Raw genomic sequence first — 20,849 nt, 5'->3', positions numbered from 1 at the left:
AAGTTTCAACATTGTAGGTCAAGTGGTTCTCAAGTTATTTTCCGGAAATTATTTCACATGACCAGGCCCCTGTGACCTTGACCTTTAATAGACTGACCCAAAAATCAATACGGGTCATCTACTCTGCATGTTCAATTATCCTATGAAGTTTCAACATTCTGGATCAAGAGGTTCTCAAGTTACTGATCGGAAATGGATATCAATGTTCAGGCCCCTGTGACCTTGACCTTTAATGGAGTGACCCCAAAATCGATAGGGTCATCTACTCTGCATGAGCAATCATCCTATGAAGTTTCAACATTCTGGGTTGAGTGGTTCTCAAGTTACTGACCGAAATTGTTTTCCATGTTCAGGCCCCTGTGACCTTGACCTTTAATAGAGTGACCCCAAAATTGATTGGGGTCATTTACTCTGCATGTCCAATTATCCTATAAAGTTTTAACATTCTGGGTCAAGAGGTTCTCAAGTTATTGATAGGAAATGGTTTTCCATGTTCAGGCCCCTGTGACCTTTGACAGAGTGATCCCAAAATTGATAGGGGTCATCCACTCTGCATGACCAATCATCCTATTAAGTTTCAACATTCTGGGTCATGTTGTTCTCAAGTTATTGACCGGAAATGTTTTTCAATGTTCAGGCCCCTGTGGCCTTGACCTTTACCAGAATGACCCCAAAATCGAAAGGGGTCATCTACTTTGCATGTACAATCATCCTATGAAGTTTCAACATTCTGGGTCAAGTGGTACTCAAGTTATTGATTGGAAATGGTTTTCAATGTTCAGGCCCCTGTGACCTTGACCTTTAATGGAGTGACCCCAAAAACAATAGGGGTCATCTACACTACATGACCAATCATCCTATGAAGTTTCAACATTTTGGGTCAAGTGGTTCTCTAGTTATTGTTCGGAAATGGTTTTCAATGTTCAGGCCCCTGTGACCTTGACCTTTGATGGAGTGACACCAAAAACAATAGGGGTCATCTATTCTTTATGACCAATCATCCTATGCAGTTTCAACATTCTGGATCAAGTGGTTCTCTAGTTACTGATCAGAAATGGTTTTCAATGTTCAGGCCCCTGTGACCTTGACCTTTGATGGAGTGACCCCAAAATCAAATAGGGGTCATCTATTCTTCATGACCAATCATCCTATTAAGTTTCAACATTCTGGGTCAAGTGGTTCTCTAGTTATTGGGAAATGGTTTTCAATGTTCAGGCCCCTGTGACCTTGACCTTTGACAGAGTGACCCCAAAAACAATAGGGGTCGTCTACTCCAGCAGCCCTACAACCCTATCAAGTTTGAAGGTTCTAGGTCAAATGGTTCTCCAGTTATTGCTCGGAAATCAAGTGTGACGTACGGACGGACGGACAGGGCAAAAACATTATGTCTCCCCCAGAGGGGGGTGGGGGGGTGGGGGAGACATAATAAACACTCCAGTGACAGCTCCACTTTCCTCAGATGTGCCCAGTTTCACTATCCAGCATCGAAATAGTCGAGCTCGCTGTCTCCTGTGACAGCTCTTCTGTTTTTCCCATTAATACATAAAACTTTATGGAATATCACTGTTCAAGTGCCATATCGACGGCTTCAGCAAGACGAATGTTCTCTACTTCCATTGTTTATGGAAATGACGTCAGATTTCAGCCCATGACGTTACGCAGGAATTGACAAAGGGGCACGAAAGATGCACTATTTGGGCAGTTTTTGACATCGAGAATAAGATGTCTTTATGTACTCTTTAAAGACACATAAAAACTTGACATGTTCCGCAGTTTGCTTAAGTTGCCCCGCTCAACGTCACTCGACGTGGCTATGATGACAGTGGATTTTGAATTAGTGTAATTTGTATCATGTTTTCTTTTGGATTATGTACAAAATATATCAAACTATCACTTTTGAAATTTTTATTCTAATAACCATAAAAATAAATAAGTTATGAGACTTTTCCCGATACTTTTCAAACACCCCTGGTATAACATCCTTGTGAGGACCTCCCTTCAAAACATCTTTTTCATGTTTGGTCAGATAGTTCCACTTGACATCACTTTTGTAGCATAAAAAAGCTGAAATCAATGTAATGTTATGAACAGCTTGTTTCATCTTCATCAAACTTGGTTGGTAGTATCCTTAGAATGACTTTTTGGTCAGAGACCACCAATTCAAAAAAGTACAAGGAACTTACTGGGTATGAGGTAAGTGTATACCTGGGAATAAGGTGACGTCTGTGCGTTCTGATTGGTCAGTCATGTAAACAAACCCAGGAAGTAATTATTTTTTCAAAATTGATATTTGGTTGCGGGTTTATCCCGCTACCAAAGTTAAGTGTGTATTTCTGATTTCATGTAGCATCTTTATTTGATTCCAAATCACATCCAAAGGATATTCATGTGCTACACAAAGTAGTCCCATTCATGAACAATGCGGATGAATTATCAATGATCAAGCAGTTCTTATTCATCCTCTATCCATTCACACTGGCCATTTAGATTATATAAGATCTGTCAATGATTAGGTATTCCAGCCCATGGTTACATCACTGACTTCCAACTGTTCATGTATGGTCAGGCAGAGTTTATCTTAGATATGAGGCACATTAGTATTTGTTTCTTATACATGTATATTTATAGATTGGCATTTAAAATGAAAATAAATCTAGCAAAACCGGCAACCACCAGACATCTCAAGGCTTTGATTTTTCACTGCATTTACAGTATTTTATTATACATTTTGACAAAATTTGCTACATTTTATGTGTATTGAAAAAAAAGTTTTATCAAACGAATTTTTCCCGCCATGTCAAAGATGTAAACAGGGGGTCATCTCATTCACACAAAAATTACTTAAATAAAGTATCACAATTCGTATGTTTTTCGTCCGATATTTTGGTAGAACTAAGATAGTTCTTGAAAAACTTGTAATTAAATATACATGTTTCGATGTATGGAAGGCCGTACAAGCCATAATGTTACAATGTCAGTCTATGGGAGAACAGTTGGTGGACTCTAACCTTTTCAAAGTTTATTCAAAATGGTTCTTTTCGAACATACATTAGGGCTCTACCAGAGCTAAAACAGATTTTTGTGAACAGCTTTTATTTAAGGTAGTTATGCACATTTTGATTGAATTTTTTTCTACAATGTAGAATTTGATTAAACTCGGACTTTTCAAAACTTCAGAATATACTTAGAAAAGTCAGCAAATAAAAAAGATAAGGTCGTTTGCTTTGTTTTTTGCTAGACTGATTTGAAAAATTTGGACCTCACGCAATCTTTCATAATAGGAGTCTATGGGAAAATCGCAACAAATAGAAATTTTTCTACAATGTGGATTTTAATCAAACATCTCACAGTCATATACTTATAAACATATTGTCTATAATATGATGAAATAAAATCTATAGGTCCGTGTGCTTGCTTTTGAGATATTTGGCCATGATAAAAGTAAACCTCACATTTTAAGCTAGTTTTATGACATTATTTTGAATCTAACATGTCACATGTTCTAATATTATACTTTTATTTTAGAAAGATAGTAACAGTGCCATTGTAAGAAATTTATTCACAGGTTGCCATTACTTCACAAGATGATTTTCATTTCCGTAGGCCAAATCCAGCCTTTATTCTACATTTTCTGGATATTTTAAAATGATGTTACGTCATCACTTCCGGTTTAATTGAACATGTAAAACTACCTTTATACACCAAAAGCCACATTTTCTTCCAGATCCACATGGAATCTTGTCAGAATGAACATTGTATCTACTCACTATGGGTTTAGTTTGAAAGGCCATAAACAATGTCACATGGTCAAACCATAGAATAAATAAATAAATCTAAAATTTCTTTACTAACTGAAGTTAGGTCAGTTACAAAGCTAGCTCACCTAGGGTAAAAACTTGTTTAGTCACTAGGCCAAACCACAGAAAACCCTGTTTATACCCAAAGTCTCAACATTTTCTCACCACTCTACAAGTAACTGTTGAATTTGATGAACAAAATACCCCTTCATGGTCTTTTTATTTTGTCTGTAAAATTTACCATGTCTACAAACTATTTAAATCACTCTGCTTTGACATTTTAACAACTGGCTGCACAGAAAATTAAAGAAACAAGGATGAAATTGATAAATAGATGTTATGTTTTTCCTAAGGATTACAAAGTACTGAAAAATAATTTAATCAGAAAAGGGCAACTATGCTTCGCACTAATTACTTGTAAGGTTTACTGAAATTCATCATAAATGTATGTAGCAAGTAATTTGAAACATGCCACATCAAGGGCTATAACTCTGCTAAAAATCACTGAAGTGGAACATGCCACTGATATGCATAAGACTTAATAATGATCATTTCTGTATGGTTTGGTTAAAATCCAACTAATATATAAGAGAAGTGGCTACAACATCATAAGATTTGACCAATCAAGGGCCACAACTCTGCTGGAAAACACCAAACTGTAACATGCTGATAATATGCACAACTAGGCTTGGCAATGATCTCTCGTGATGTTTGGTGTACATCTGCCTCTGGTATTGGAGCAGTTGCCCAGGCAAGATAAAATAGACCAATCAAGGGCCATAATTCCACTGAACAAGAGGACCACGATGGTCCTGAATCGCTCACCTCTTCCCACATGACCCAGTTTTGAGTATGGCATCGTTCTTTTTATTATTTGACATAGTGACCTAGTTTTTGAGCTCATGTGACCCAGTTTTGAACTTGACCTAGATATTATCAAGATAAAAAGTCTGACCAATTTTCATGAAGATCCATTGAAAAATATGGTCTCTAGAGAGGTCACAAGGTTTTTCTATTATTTGACCTATTGACCTAGTTTTCGAAGATACGTGACCCTGTTTTGAACTTTACCTAGATATCATCAAGGTGAACATTCTCACAAATTTTCATGAAGATCTCGTGAAAAATATGGCCTTTAAAGAGGTCACAAGTTTTTCTATTTTTATATCTACTGGCCTAGTTTTTGATCGCACGTGACCCAGTTTTGAAACTGACCTAGATATCATCAAGGTGAACATTCAGATCAATTTTCAATGAAGATCCATTGAAAAATATGGCCTCTAGAGAGGTCAAAATATTTTAATAACTTTAGACCTACTGACCTAGATTTTGACTGCAGTTGACCCAGTTTCAAACTTGACCAAGATATCATCAAGATGAACATTCAGATCAACTTTCATACAGATCCCATGAAAAGTATGGCCTCTAGAGAGGTCACAAAGTTTTTTTATTATTTGACCTACTGACCTAGTTTTTTAAGGCACGTGACCCAGTTTCAAACTTGACCTAGATATCATCAAGGTGAACACTCTGACCAATTTTCATGAAGATCCATTCAAGGGTATGGCCTCTAGAGAGGTCACAAGGTTTTTCTATTTCAAGACCTACTGACCTAGTTTTTGATCGCAGTTGACCCAGTTTCAAACTTGACCTATACATCATCAAGATAAACATTCAGACCAACTTTCATACAGATCCCATGAAAAATATGGCCTCTAGAGAGGTCACAATGTTTTTTCATTATTTGACCTACTGACCTACTTTTTGAAGGCACGTGACCCACTTTCGAACTTGACCTACATATCATCACGATGAACATTCTGACCAATTTTTATGGAGATCCATTCATAAGTATGGCCTCTAAAGAGGTCACAAGGTTTTTCTATTTTTAGACCTACTGACCTAGTTTTTGACCGCACATGACCCTGTTTCGAACTTGACCTAGATATCATCAAGATGAACATTCAGACCAACTTTCATACAGATCCCATGAAAAATATGGCCTTTAGAGAGGTCACAAGGTTTTTCTATTATTTGACCTACTGACTTAGTTTTTGATGGCACGTGACCCACTTTCGAACTTGACCTAGATATTATCAAGATAAACATTCTGACCAATTTTCATACAGATCCCATGAAAAATATGGCCTCTAGAGAGGTCACAAGGTTTTTCTATTATTTGACCTACTGACCTAGTTTTTGATGGCACGTGACCCACTTTCAAACTTGACCTTAATATCATCAAGGTGAACATTCTGACCAATTTTCATGAAGATCTCATGAAATATATGGCCTCTAGAGAGGTCACAAGGTTTTTCTATTTTTAGATCTACTGACCTAGTTTTTGAAGGCATGTGACCCAGTTTCGAACTTGATCTAGATATCATCAAGGTGAACCTTCTGACCAATTTTCATGAAGATCTTGTGTAATATATGGCCTCTAGAGAGGTCACAAGGTTTTTCTATTTTTAGACCTATTGACCTAGTTTTTTATGGCATATGACCCAGTTTCGAACTTGACCTAGATATCATCAAGATGAACTTTCTGACCAATTTTCATGAAGATTTTGTGAAATATATGGCCTCTAGAGAGGTCACAAGGTTTTTCTATTTTTAGACCTACTGACCTAGTTTTTGATGGCACGTGACCCACTTTCGAACTTGACCTAGATATCATCAAGATGAACATTCTGACCAACTTTCATAAAGATCCCACAAAAAATGTGACCTCTAGAGTGGTCACAAGCAAAAGTTTACGGACGGACGGACTAACGCACGGACGGACGGACGGACGCTGCGTGATCACAAAAGCTCACCTTGTCACTATGTGACAGGTGAGCTAAAAAATCACTGAACCAGAACATGCAGACAATATGCATAATGAAGCTTGGTACTGTTAACTCTTGTAAGGATTGGTGGAATTCCACCCAATTATATAAAAGAAGTGGCCTAAACCTCATAAAATTGGATGAATCGATGATAACCCAGCTAAAAATCATCCAACTGGAAGATGCCAAGTATTTGCCCAATGATCTGTGAGGTTTGGTGGAAATCTGCTAAATACTAAATGTGGCCAAGACATCATAACATTTGATGAACCAAGGACCATAACTCAGCTGAAAACAAGAGCACCGCCTTGCGGGTGCTGACGCTCATCTGATTTTTTTTTTATAATAGAAATATTGTCCTACCCATGATTTTCTAAGTCTAAAAAGGGCCATCACTCTTGCAAAAAGCAGGATAGAGTTATGTTTCTTGATGTACAGTGTCCACTTATGATGGTGAAAAACTGTTGCAAGTTTTAAAGCAATAGCTTTGATAGTTTATGAGAAAAGTTGACTTAAACATAATATTCAACCAAGAAAATGATTTTTCTAAGTCCAAAAGGGGCAATAATTATTGCAAAAAGCAGGATGGAGTTATGTTGCTTGCTGCACAGGGTCAGCTTAATGTGGTGAACAAGAGTTGCAAGTTTTAAAGCAATAGCTTTGATAGTTTAAGAGAAAAAGTTGACCTAAACATAAAACTTAAGCAAGAAATCTGATATTTTCTAAGTCCAAAAGGGGCCATAAATCTTGCAAAAAGCAGGACGGAGTTATGTTTCTTGCTGTACAGGGTCAGCTTATGATGGTGAACAAGTGTTGCAAGTTTTAAAGGAATAGCTTTGATAGTTTAGGATAAAAGCTGACCTAAACATAAAACTTAACCAAGAAAACTGATTTTCTAAGTCCAAAAGGGGCAATAATTCTTGCAAAAAGCAAGATGGAGTTATGTTTCTTGACGTACAGGGTCTGCTTATGATGGTGAACAAGTATTCCAAGTTTCAAAGCAAAAGCTTTCATAGTTTAGGAGAAAAAGTTGACCTAAACATAAAACTTAACCAAGAAATCTGATATTTTCTAAGTACAAAAGGGGCCATAAATCTTGCAAAAAGCAAGATGGAGTTATGTTTCTTGCTATACAGGGTCAGCTTATGATGGTGAACAAGTATTCCAAGTTTCAAAGCAATAGCTTTGATAGTTTAGGAGAAAAGCTGACCTAAACATAAAACTTAACCAGGCAACGCCGATGTAGACGCCGACAACCGCTCAAGTGATGACAATAACTCATCATTTTTTTTCAAAAAATCAGATGAGCTAATCAATGAACCCGAAAAAGCCAACAATATGCACAAGTAGGCTTGGTAATGATCACTTCTGGGAGTTTGGTATAAATCCCCCCACTGGTGTTCGAGTTATATAGATAAACTTTGACAGACAGCACTTAATCGATTAAGTAACAAGAGCGCACTCGACTATTCCAAGAATTGATGTCCGTATTTTGTCTTAACTGTTTGACATATGGCTTTGAAACTTTAACCACTCATTAACCATTACAGTCTAGCTTAGAAGTTCTGAGTAGAAAAGTTATGTACTCTTGTCTACAGATAAAGACCATAATGGAAGCAAGTGTTGAAAGTTTCATAGCTATATATAAAATAGTCTAAACAAGCGCCACAACTAAGTCAAAATCCTTGTCCTAGCTATGTAGTCTTGCCTACACAAAGTTTCAAAGCCACATGCCAAATAATTTTGACAAAAAGTGGACTTGTACAAAAAACTGAACCAATTTTCAAGTCCAAAAAAAGCCATAATTCAGCCAAAATACTTGACAGAGTTATGTACTCTACATGTAGCCTACAGTTAGAGTCTGTTACAGTATTAGTAACTAAACAAGTGATAAAAGTTTGAAAGCTATACATCAAAGTTAACAGTTTACACAAAATATGAACAGTTAATTACGAAAAACTTAACCAAGATTTGTAACTTAGAAGAAGCCATAATTCAGTCAAAATCCCCAACAGAGGTGTTTACTCTTTCCTAAAACTGGACATGGTGATAGCAGACAAATGTTGAAAGTTACAAAGCTATTTGACAAAATGTGGACTGGTCATTGATTATACGTTGTCTTCACATTACGATTTCACTTTTTACGCTTATGTTTAGTCATTCATCAACAGCAGTTACATATACATGTATAGCCCAGTTTTGACCATTTTTGCCTGTCTCTAGCATAGTCGTGTATAATGCAAGCTATTTTGCAGTCAGTGTATACTGTACACTTGTGCATAAAGCCTGAACTAAAAGAACTAGGGTAAGTGTGGATTTTAAAACAAAAAATCTTTGTGTATTGAGTGATATCCTTTTGCATTTTCTAAGTCCTTTGTCCAGATTTTCAAGTAAGATGCGTTATGCGAATTTAACTGAAAAAAACCCAATGATCTAAGTTTTATGGGACCTCATACAAGTTTTAAATGGAACACACAGCATAGCTGTATATAGTTTGCAAGTTATTTCATAGTATCATAAATTCTTTTTAGACCCAAGCAACGTTGATCAGCTGTGACTGGAATTCTTCAACAAAAACAAACGATACGTTATACAGAGTTTGCAAGAAAATGAAAATCTGTTTGAAATGGTGACCACAAACCGTATTATTAATAAGCCAGCTATGCCTTTTTTATATACGTTAAGAAAATGTAGTAAATAGACCTTTTTTATGTGGGGTTCAGTTTCATAAAATGCACGGTCGGCATTAAATCTCCTGCATCGAGTGTACGCACGCATTGAATGTTAAACCTAACCGTAACATTTAGCCAGTATATAATACACTCAATACGTGCGCACATCAAATAGGGGTGATTTAATGCTGACGTAAAATGCACGTAAGATATGTTTAAATAAGGTACATTATGCTGATAAAATAATTGATTAATTCACAACGACAAATTACGTAAATCGATGTATGCCAATTAGGTACTTTAACAACATCTGGTTTACACATAATGCTTACTGAGTGGGAGTGTTAGAAATATGAAAGAAGTATAGCCTAAAATAATCCACTATTTGCAATTTGACAGTAAAATGAATTATGTCTCAATAAGGTATCTTATGAAAATCTGTTGTTTTATTCTGAAGTGTAGAAATGGAAATACAACTTGTATGCTTACAATAGGATCAGTACATCTACATTTCATATTTTTTTTTATTGTCACAAATTACATCAACAATGCAGAATTATAGGAAGAAATAATAGAGATGAAGAGCAAAGAAATCTGATCTTGATAATCTGAAAAGGACAAAGAGTTAAAACAAACGAATCCCATGGCCAGTAAACACATTAAAAACACCAAAAAAACACAAGGTATGAACAGAATATATCAGACATATGAAAGAGGCCTACAGATAGATAAAATTTGATGTTCTATATTAACTTTATATGAACCTAAAAATTTTAATAAATTGTGTGTAAACCATCATATTTAGATTTTCTTAAGAAACTATATATATGAATGAGATAATGATGATGTATTTTTAAAAATAGTTGGAAAAACATTACCTACGTATCGTTTTAACAGTATAATTGCTGAACATGTAATGTGTAATTCTGAATAAATTGTTCACGTTTTTTCTTGCTTTTGTGTGCGTCACTGAAGGTGATAGCTGTATAAATATTTTAAACAAATGAAAGAAAAAGCTGCTGTAACCAGTAATATTTGACTTTATATAAATGGTTTTAGACTGTTTTTTTTTTCGTGTTAGACATTAATAATTTATCTTTAAACATTTTAAGAAACATATTGCATAAAGCATGAGATACGTTATGCTAGGGACAGTCATGTTATATCAGATTTGCAGAGTTAAAAAAATTTTACTTTCAAGATATGCATTGCAATAAATGGATGCACGGTCTTGACCGATTTTGATATAAAATTATTGGATTGATGTTTTTCTCTTAAAAACATTAATACTTTTAGAAATTGAAAGTAGAAAATATGAAATATTTTACTTTTATTACAATTTTTTTTATAGAATTGTTAATTATGCCATTTCTTATAAAACTTTCTTTTAAAAAACATGAAAAACAAAATTTTGGCCTTGAGGAAATGTGTATCATTCAATATAACATATCTTAATTTAACTGTATCTGGGTGTTTATTTCTTATATTCTGGTACAAAATCTAGGGCCTGTTTTGACTTCAGAATGTTCGATCACTGTTGAAAACATTGTTCCATCAAATAAAAACACTCAAAAACCGTTGGAAGATTCGTGTTTTTTAACTATTTTTTACCTCTGAATTTAACAAGTTAAAGTAGAATCAATGTGGTATGAAAAACTTAAAAGTGTGACGCCAACGCTGTGTTGAGTAGGATAACTCTTCTTATTCAAGCTTAAACGGAGCATATTGTACAGTATGAATGTCAGCATACATGTGAATGTGGCCCAGGGAGATTGCAGAGATTTTTTGGTCTCTTGTGGTAAAATTATGCAACTACTAACCAATCCAAAATGATCAAAACAGTTGGTCCAGTTTGTTTCTTTAGATAACTGATTCAACGAAATGATATATATACACTGGAACAATGAGTTACACATTATTATTTGACATTATCAATCAAAACACATATTATTCACATTTTACTGTACCTACTGTCACTTTTTAACATTATTTTAATATCTAATCTTATAGATTTTTACTAGTAGGTATAACTGTCTTTCTTTCTCAGTCATCTAAACTTTGATGTCACATTCATTGAGTTTTCACTACTACCTTTGACCATTACTTGAATGTTACTTAAAATAATTTGGATGTCTATATATCACGGTCACATTAAAAAAATTTTTCACTAATGTCACACACAGTGAGTTGCATGTTTACCTCCACTTTTTTTCCCCAGTGTTCAGCAGAGTCCAGCCTTCAGTATCAGGAGTGTTAACATAAACAGATAATAAAGATTTTATTGCACCTATTGACAGGTAACTTCAGTTATCTGTCTGAATTTTCCATAGAAAAGCTACACTTTGGGGTCAGTATTACAGTGTATAATACTCGGTAGCAACATCCTAAGTCAACGTTACTGTGTGTTTTTCCTGTGTGGACTACTCAAGTCAGTGTTACTGCATGGAAACTCTTAATAGCAATGTCCTTGTCCACATTACTGTGTGGTAGACTCAGTAGCAATGTTCTGGGTTAGTGTTATTACATGGCAGATTTTCCTAATGGTAGTCTCAGCTCTTTAAATTCCAGCCAGATAAGATAAAGCGATTTCATCTGATCAGAAAACTGTATCCTACTACTTAGTTGATCATCAATGACTCCCTGTGAAGCAGATCCAAGTTAACTTCTTAGTTAAGATGCAACTGAAATAATGCAACAATATTAATCAGTAAGAGAAACAACAGCTCTTAGCTCGACAGTGAATAATACATACGTATAGGACACTAGAGCTATCACTAGAATAAGCAATACACCCAAAATACTTCTTTACCTGAAGAAACAGCATTTCAAGTGTAAAGTTTCTTTACTGACAAGTAGATTTCAAACTGGAGCTATCACTAAAGGAATTTTAAACACTCAGACACAGCTACAGATACAGAGAAAGTGAAATCATGACCTTTGACCTTCAAATGAGATCTTCACCTAGAATCCTGGATTATGGCCTAAGCCTTTGCATGATGTTAACAATAATTATTGATGCTACCTTTATGAAGTTTATTCTAGTGGTTTGAAAATACTGATTGGACACAAGCTTAAGATATATGATCTTTTGAGCTATGTGACCTTGACCTTGGAACTAGTAACTTTTGTTGTGTGCTCTGTGCTCTGCAAGATATCTTGATGAGGCAAGTAACTGATGCTACTTTTATGAAAATCTTTCCAACAGTTTAGAAGATAAGGAGCAGACATGAGTTTTAAGCTACTTGACCATTTACCTTAAACTGTGACCTTAAACTAGATCTTTGACATGTGAAATGGGATATGCACTCTGCACCTTGTCTTGAGGTAAAAAACTGATGTTAGTTTTGTGAAAATCTTCCAAGCAGTTAGGAAGATATGGATCTGAAGTGGGGATTGCTATGACTGGATCCCAGAACAGTTTCTAGACCTAAAGGAATAAAGGAGGAAATTATTTGCTTCTGGGTGAATAGAGGTTTGGAAGTGGGCAGGGGGCAGATAGTTGGAGGATTTGTTTATTTGTTTTGGGTTTAACGCCATTTTTCAACAGTATTTTAGTTATGTAGCTATGGGTATTTAACCTAACCAGTGTTCCTGGATTCTGTACCAGTACAAACCTATTCTCCGCAAGTAACTACCAACTTCCCCACATAAATCAGAAGTGGAGGATAATTGATTTCAGACACTATGTTTTTTATCAACTTGTCACAGAACAAGGGCCTCGCCCAAGGACCAAACTGACATTCCCCGCGACCCGTAGATCTGCACTTTCCCTACTGAGCTAAGCAGGCGGGCTGATTTTTTGAGGTACAGACATGTATACTAGCATTTCCATACATTAAACCCTTTAGCTTTATAGCAGAAACTAGAGTTGTCACACGAGTGACGAATTATACCCCAACAATATGGCCTTGTGACAGAACTAAGTCAATGTCAAAGCTGACCTTGCTTGACCTTTGACCTATTGACCTCAAAATCAATAGAGGTTATCTGCAGTCATGATCAACCTCCCTATGAAGTTTCAAGATCCTCGGCCCAAGCATTCTCAAGTTATTGTCCAAAAAAAGGTTTAAATGTTCCAGGTCACTGTGACCTTTGGAACTCAAAATCAATATAGGTCATCTGCTGGTCATGACCAACCTCACTATTAAGTTTTGTGATCCTAGTCCCAAGCATTCTGAAATTATTGTCCGAAAACAGTTTAAATGTTCCGGATCACTGTGACCTTGACCTTTGACCTACTGACCTCAAAATCATTAGGTGTCATCTGCTGGTCATAACTAACCTCCCTATCAATTTTCATGATCCTAGGCCCAAGCGTTCTAAAGTTATCGTCTGGAAATGGTTTATCATCCGGAAACAGTAACTGTTTTGTGTTATTGTGACCTTGACCTTTGACCTACTAGCTTCAAAGTCGAACTTTACCTGTATTCAATCATGTTACACCTGTGTACAAAAATTTATGATCCTGTTCTCAAGTTATCATACGGAAACCATTTAACTGTTCCAAGTCACTGTGTAGAACATGACCTGTTTTTCATGATGTTACACCTGTGTACCAAAATTTATTTTAATCAGTCGAGTCTATCACGAGTTATCATCCGGAAACCATATAACTGTTCAGGGTCACTCTGATCTTAACCTTTGACCTACTAGCCCAAAATTCAAACTTGACCTGTATTTTCTGTTACACCTGTGTACAAAAAATTATTTAACTCTGTCAAGCCTTTCAAGAGTTATCATCCAGAAACCATGAAAACTGACCGACCGCCAAGCTCACTCCTATATACCCAAACTTCATTTTGTGGGGGTACACCTAGCAAACTTCATTTATTTATTCTATTTATTTATTTGGGTTTAACGGCATTTTTCAACAATATTTCATTTATATAGTGGCGGGCAGTTAATTTAACTAGTGTTCCTAGATTCTGTACCAATATAAACCTTTTCTCCGCAAGTAACTGCCAACTTCACCACATATATCAGAGGTGGAGGACACACTATTTCAGCTTTCATTCTTTTGTGAAGAGTAATAAATGAGACACAAGCTTGCTTAGAGTTGTTCACAGTCTAAACATGAAGAGCTCTGGGGACAATTTTGTCAGTGAGGTAAAACAGGTAATTTTCTGATTAACTTACCTGAATCAATGGATACTTGGTCCTTCAGTTGGACTGATGTGCTGAATCTTTGTATTATCTTGGCTTTCATCCTCACATAGATCTCTTGTACAGACCTGTTGTTAAATATTATAAAATTACAAGTTTTCACAAAAAATTTACCATCACTGTTTTACCAAATGTTTTACATGTTTTAAAATATGTTATTTCTTGTTCAGCATTGTAATATTTCCTGTAATTCTACCTTCATTCTCAAAAAGAATAACAAAACACAGCTTTTTGATTAACACCTAAAATCTTAAGTTAATTAATATGCATGAAGATAGGCTGCATACACCTTAAAACTATTAAACAGGAATTAACAATCACAAGAAGTTATTTTTTACTATCTGATTGTGCTGATCTCTCCATGTATCACATGGAATTCAACATCTTTTGTGTCAAATTGTGATCTTCATTTTCACTGTTGGGTCTCTTTAATGCACAATTAATGTGATTATGTTATTTCATCTTTATAAAATCTGACACATGACAGAGTTACAAATAGTGCTAGATCTGTTGAAACAAGTGCTTCAAACAGGAATTATTCAGAATAACACTTTTTTAAAGCATTTCTGTGTAGTAAGCCGATATATGCCAGAGTATATACAATAAAGCTTGTTTGAAAGCTTATTTGAGCCGCACCATGAGAAAACCAACATAGAGCATTTGCAACCAGCATGGATCTGTGCAGTCTGATTAAGATCTGCTCTGTTCGCCATTCAGTCAGTATCTTTTCTGTAAGCACCCATTATAACAGTTAATGGTTCTGTCCAAATTAAAAGATGGACAAGTTCATTATACAAATTTAGCAGGGTAAGGGTTAAAAAGATGTTTAAGATAAACAGATTTGGAGAAAATTCTCATATACATAATTATACTCACTTGAAGAATGAAGGTACTCCTGCATATGGAATGTCTGGGCTTTTACAGAGGTACTTCCTGGCTCACATTCTGTCTGCACCACCAACAACCATGGGGATTTTCAGGAGCTGTAATTTTCATCAGATTCTGATCAGGTAATGGATTTGGTCAAAAGTTAAACAAAATTAATGATCATTAACACTTATGTGTGTGTTCACTGATTGCACAATACATGTCGAAATTCCACTGTAGATATTTTTAATCCCCCGCCACAGGTGGTGGGGGGTTATAGGAATGGTCTTTGTCCATCCTTCCGCAACACTGTGTCAGCTCCGTATCTCCTAAACCCCTTGAAGGACTTTCATCAAATTTGGATTAAATGATCACCTCATCAGGGCATGTGCAGAACTTATGAATCAGTCATGCTGACTCAAGGTCAAGGTCACAACTCATGCTCAAAAGTTTGAGCCTTCCATTTTGTGTCCACTCTGTATCTCCTAATCCCCTTGAAGGATTCATACAACCTGGGTCAAATGATCACCTATCCAAGACGATGTGCAGAACTCATAAGTCATGAGTCAGCCTAGTCGACTCAAGGTCAAAATCACAACTCAAGGTCAAAGGTTTAAGCCTTCAATTTCGTGTCTTTGTATCTCCTAAACCCCTTAAGGAATTTTAAGGTCACAAATCAAGGTCAAAGGTTTGAGCCTTCCAATAAATTGTTCATGTCTGCTCTATATCTCCTAAATCCCTTGAAGGAATTTTATAAAACTTTGGTCAAATGACTACCTCATCAAGATGATGTGAAGAACTTACATGTCAGCCATGCTGGCTGAACGGCAAGGTCACAACTTAGGGTCAAAGGTTTGAGCCTTCCATTTTTGTGTCCACTCTGTATCTCCTAAACCATTTGAAGCATTTTCATCAAACTTGGGTCAAATGATCACCTCATCAAGAACTTGTAAGTCAGCCATGCCAACTCAAGGTCAAGGTCACAACTCAAAAGTCAAAGGTTTGATCTCTGTATCTCCTAAACCCCTACAAGGATTTTCATGAAACTTGGGTCAAATAATCACCTCATCAAGACAATGTGCAAAATTCATGTGTGTGTGTGTGTATGTGTTAGGGTTTAACGTCTTTTTCGGTTCAATGTCAAGGTCACAGCTCAAGGTCAAAAGTTTACCCATTCACTATCTGCAACAGTGGCATGGGATTTAGCTGTTTTCAGACTGCTTTGTTAAAATTTGATTTTCCTATTCTAGAAACCAGGATAGTTATTTTAGCATGTGCATGAATTTAGTAAAGATACTTCATATGAATATGAGAACTTCTGTATTATGTTTGTCAAATATTAACATTAATTTAACAAATATATATCTACCCAAGGTTCATGACAAATTCAGTTTGTAACATTCTTATTACCTCCCTTTACTTATCCTTGCTGCACAATCAGGATATATTGGAAATAAATGAATTCCAAAGCTATATACTGTTTTAAAACTTGCCTGTTGGTTAAGATTGTTGAAATATACCAAAACTATGAAACACAAAATGTAAACTTAAGAAATTACATTTAAATCAAAAGCAATAGTCCACTTTTTGAATACTTTCATATTAACGGGGAAAAATCACAAATTTTCATAAAATGTAATAAAACATACATTTCTAATAAAGATCTAACACTATGAAATGAATATTTGTCTGAGGTTTCTTGTTACCCAGCCTAACTTGCAAATGAAGTGTTTTACTGTGTGAGGTTCTGGTTGTGTTAGCTATCCTCAATGCTTCAAGATTTTACATTTTGATACTGTGCTTCACATCTACCCTGCTAAATTTCTACAAGTATGCCCATGGGCATGATGTCGAGCCCGCCAGCTGTCAAGAGTAACCTTGACTTTGGACCTAGGGACCTGGTTCTTGCACATGACTCTCCATCTCATAATGGTTAACATTCTTGCCAAGTTACATCAAAATTGCCCCATTCAAGAAAAAGAAGACCTCCGGACAAACTTCAATTTGACTTTTGACCAACTGTGACCAAGACCTTTTAGATAGGAACATGGAGTTTGCATATGACACACCTCATTGAGGTAAACATTCATGCCAAATATAAACAAGATTTGTCCATGCGTGTCCACGCTATGGTCCAGACAAAATTGGATGGACGCACGGACAGACACATGCACATACACCGGAAGTGGCGACTATATCGAGCCGACTGCAAGCGGGCTCAACAACAAGAGCTGTCTGTAAGACAGCCAAGCTCGACTATTCGAAATATTGTCACAGAAGCAGGAAATTATTACCCAAAATGTTAAATATCAAAAGAGTTTTAAGTTCGAAAGGGGACATAATTTGACCAAAATGCATATCAGAGTTATGTGACTTGATGCTATCAACTAGTCTTATAGCCCCGAAGAAACATCTTAAGTTTCAATTCCATATTTAATCCCCCGCCGTGGCGGAGGGATTATAGGAATGGTCTGCGTCCGTCCTTCCGTCCGTAACAAAATCGTGTCCAGTCTGTATCTCCTAAACCCCTTGAAGGATTTTCATGAAACTTTGGTCAAATGATCACCTCATCAAGACGATGTGCAGAACCCATGAGTCAGCCTTGTTGGTTCAAGGTCAAGGTCACAACTCAAGGTCAAAGATTTGAGCCTGCCATTTTGTTTCCGCTCTATATCTCCTAAACCACTTGAAGGAATTTTATAAAACTTGGGTCAAATGATCACCTCATCAAGACGATGTGCAGAACCCATGAGTCAGTCATGCCGGGTCAAGGTCACAACTCAAGGTCAAAGGTTTGAGCCTTCCATTTTGTGTCCGCTCTATATCTCTTAAACCCCTTGAAGGAATTTTATAAAACTTGGGTCAAATGATCATCTCATCAAGACGATGTGCAGAACCATGAGTCAGTCATGCTGGCTCAAGGTCAAGGTCACAACTTAGGGTCAAAGGTTTGAACCTTCCATTTTGTGTCCGCTCTATATCTCCTAAACCCCTTGAAGGATTTTCATCAAACTTGCGTCAAATGATCACCTCATCAAAACGATGTGCAGAAATTATGAGTCAGCCATGTCGGCTCAAGGTCAAGGTCACAACTGAAGGTCAAAGGTTTGAGCCTTCCATTTCGTGTCCGCTCTATATCTCCTAAACCCCTTGAAGGAATTTTATAAAACTTGGGTAAAATGATTACCTCATCAGAACGATGTGCAGAAATTATCAGTCAACCATGCCAGCTCAAGGTCACGGTCACAACTAAGGGTCGAGGGTTTGAGCCTTCCATTTGGTGTCCACTCTGTATCTCCTTAACCCCTTGAAGGATTTTCATCAAACTTGGATCAAATGATCACCTCATCAAGAACTCATGAGTCAGCCATGTCAACTCAAGGTCAAGGTCACAACTGAAGGTCAAAGGTTTCAGCGCTGTATCTCCTAAACCCCTTGAAGGATTTTCATGAAACTTTGGTCAAATGATCACCTCATCAAGACATTGTGCAGAATTCATGAGTCAGCCATTTCAGTTCAAGGTCAAGGCTAAAATCAAAGGTTTTGCCTTTCACTATCCATAGCAGTGGCGGGGGATTTAGCTGTCTTTCAGAATGCCCTGTTGTTTTGGAGATAGTAACTTGCATGTAAAACTTTAAAAAAGTCCAAAAGGGGGCATAATTTGCTCAAAATACATGTAAGAGTTATGGAACTTGACCCAGTGAGGTTGGTAATTGACCTAGAAAAAGAATAAGTAAGTTTCAAAGCTAAATGCCTTTTGGTAATAGCTGTATGTACTTGCACGCAAAACCTTAACCAGGATTTTCTAAGTCCAAAAGGGGGCATAATTTGCCCAAAATACATGTCAGAGTTATGGGACTTGATTCTATCTACTAGTTTTATAATCCCGAATACACATGTGACGTTTCAATTCAATATCTACATTAGTTTTGGAGATAGTAACTTGCATGTAAAACTTTAACCAGGATTTTCAAAGTCCAAAAGGGGCATAATTTGCCCAAAATACATGTCAGAGTTATGGGACTTGACCAAGTGAGGTAGGTAATTGATCTAGAAAAAGAAAAAATAAGTTTCAAATTTATATGCCTTTTAGTAATAGCTGTATGTACTTGCATGCAAAACTTTAACCAGAATTTTCTAAGTCCATAAGGGGGCATAATTTGACCAAAATGAAGGTCAGAGTTATGGGACTTGGTGCTATCAAATAGTTTTATAACCCCAAAGACACATGTGAAGTTTCAATTCAATATCTTCATTAGTTTTTGAGATAGTGACTTGCATGTAAAACTTTAACCAGAATTTTCTAAGTCCAAAAGGGGGCATAATTTGCTCAAAATACATGTTAGAGTTATGGAACTTGACCCAGTGAGGTTGGTAATTGACCTAGAAAAAGAATAAATAAGTTTCAAAGCTATATGCCTTTAAATGATAGCTGTATGTACTTGCATGCAAAAACTTAACCAAGGTGTGACGCCGACGCCAATGCCAGGGTGAGTAGAATAGCTAGACTATTCTTCGAATAGTCGAGCTAAAAATGGACTGGTTCATCATTCAGTTTGGGCAAATCTTACTCACAGAAATGTTCACTGAAAATTAACTGACTGAATAGTGAGATGTGCAGGCTGACCTTGGTCTGCACTGGTCGCAAAGGCAAAACCACTTGCCACCAGTAGTCTAAAGGTTAACTTAAAGAGATTAAGACATGCCAGGGAATATTGTAGTTATTCCTATTAAAAGCCAAATATCGGTTGTCATCTACCTCTAGTATTAAACAATGGTGGGATCAGGTAAAAGACATGAATAATTGATAAGAACACAGAGCTCTGAACCTGATAAAAACACTTAACTTGATAAAATGTCCTGGTCTACTAATTATTTCATACTAATTTGTTTTAGCTCGATTGTGATGAAAACTTCAAGCTTATTGGAACAGCTCTGGAGCCTGCTTCCTGGAAAAACCAGTACTGGTGTCATATGAGGTCATGGTCTTGACCCCAGTGGGGCTCAAACCCACTGGATTGGGTGACCGACACCTTATCATCTAGAACACCACTCCCCTAAAATTATTTCATAATTATGTCTCCCACCACACTGTGGAGTTAGACATATTTACTCCAGTCCGTGTGTGTGTGTCTGTCACAAATCTTGTTCGCACTCTAATTTGAACATTTTTCATACGATTTTCACCAACTTGAACAAAATGTGTTTGACCATAAGACCTCGGCCAAGTTCAATAACTAGCCAAATCCACCCAGGCACTTTTGAATTATGGCCCTTGAATTACTGATGGGAACCATTTGTCTGAACCATCCAGACAAACTAGACATTAATGATACAGGGCTGTAGGAACAGGGGTGTGGGGGCAATAATTTGACCGATTATGGTTATAATCTTAGCATTTTTTTTTTTGACAGGGAGTCAGTTTCAGCTGATTTTCATAGTTTGTGCCCTCTCCCCCACCCCCCAAACTGAAAATGCTTCCTACGGTCCTGTGATAGGAACCACTCATCCAAACCATCCAG

General features: G+C 36.5%; 1 long non-coding RNA gene across 2 annotated transcripts in view; it reads right to left on the bottom strand.

Annotated features, from left to right (window-relative positions):
* Positions 1–2,739: 2,739 nt before the first annotated feature.
* Positions 2,740–20,849, bottom strand: part of LOC123565990 (uncharacterized) — a 31,040-nt gene continuing 12,930 nt past the window's right edge. For both annotated transcript variants that reach the window (XR_008372200.1, XR_008372201.1), the window contains exons 3-6: positions 15,337–15,443; positions 14,434–14,528; positions 6,497–11,978; positions 2,740–6,194 (exon numbers count right to left, since the gene is read on the bottom strand). This is a non-coding gene — a long non-coding RNA (uncharacterized LOC123565990). The remainder of the gene's footprint in view (positions 6,195–6,496; positions 11,979–14,433; positions 14,529–15,336; positions 15,444–20,849) is intronic.

This window comes from Mercenaria mercenaria, chromosome 8 (genome assembly GCF_021730395.1).
Source record: "Mercenaria mercenaria strain notata chromosome 8, MADL_Memer_1, whole genome shotgun sequence".
Lineage (NCBI taxonomy): Eukaryota > Metazoa > Mollusca > Bivalvia > Venerida > Veneridae > Mercenaria > Mercenaria mercenaria.
The sequence above is the reverse complement of the archived record's forward strand: the minus strand, read 5'-3'. Positions and strand labels throughout refer to the sequence as shown.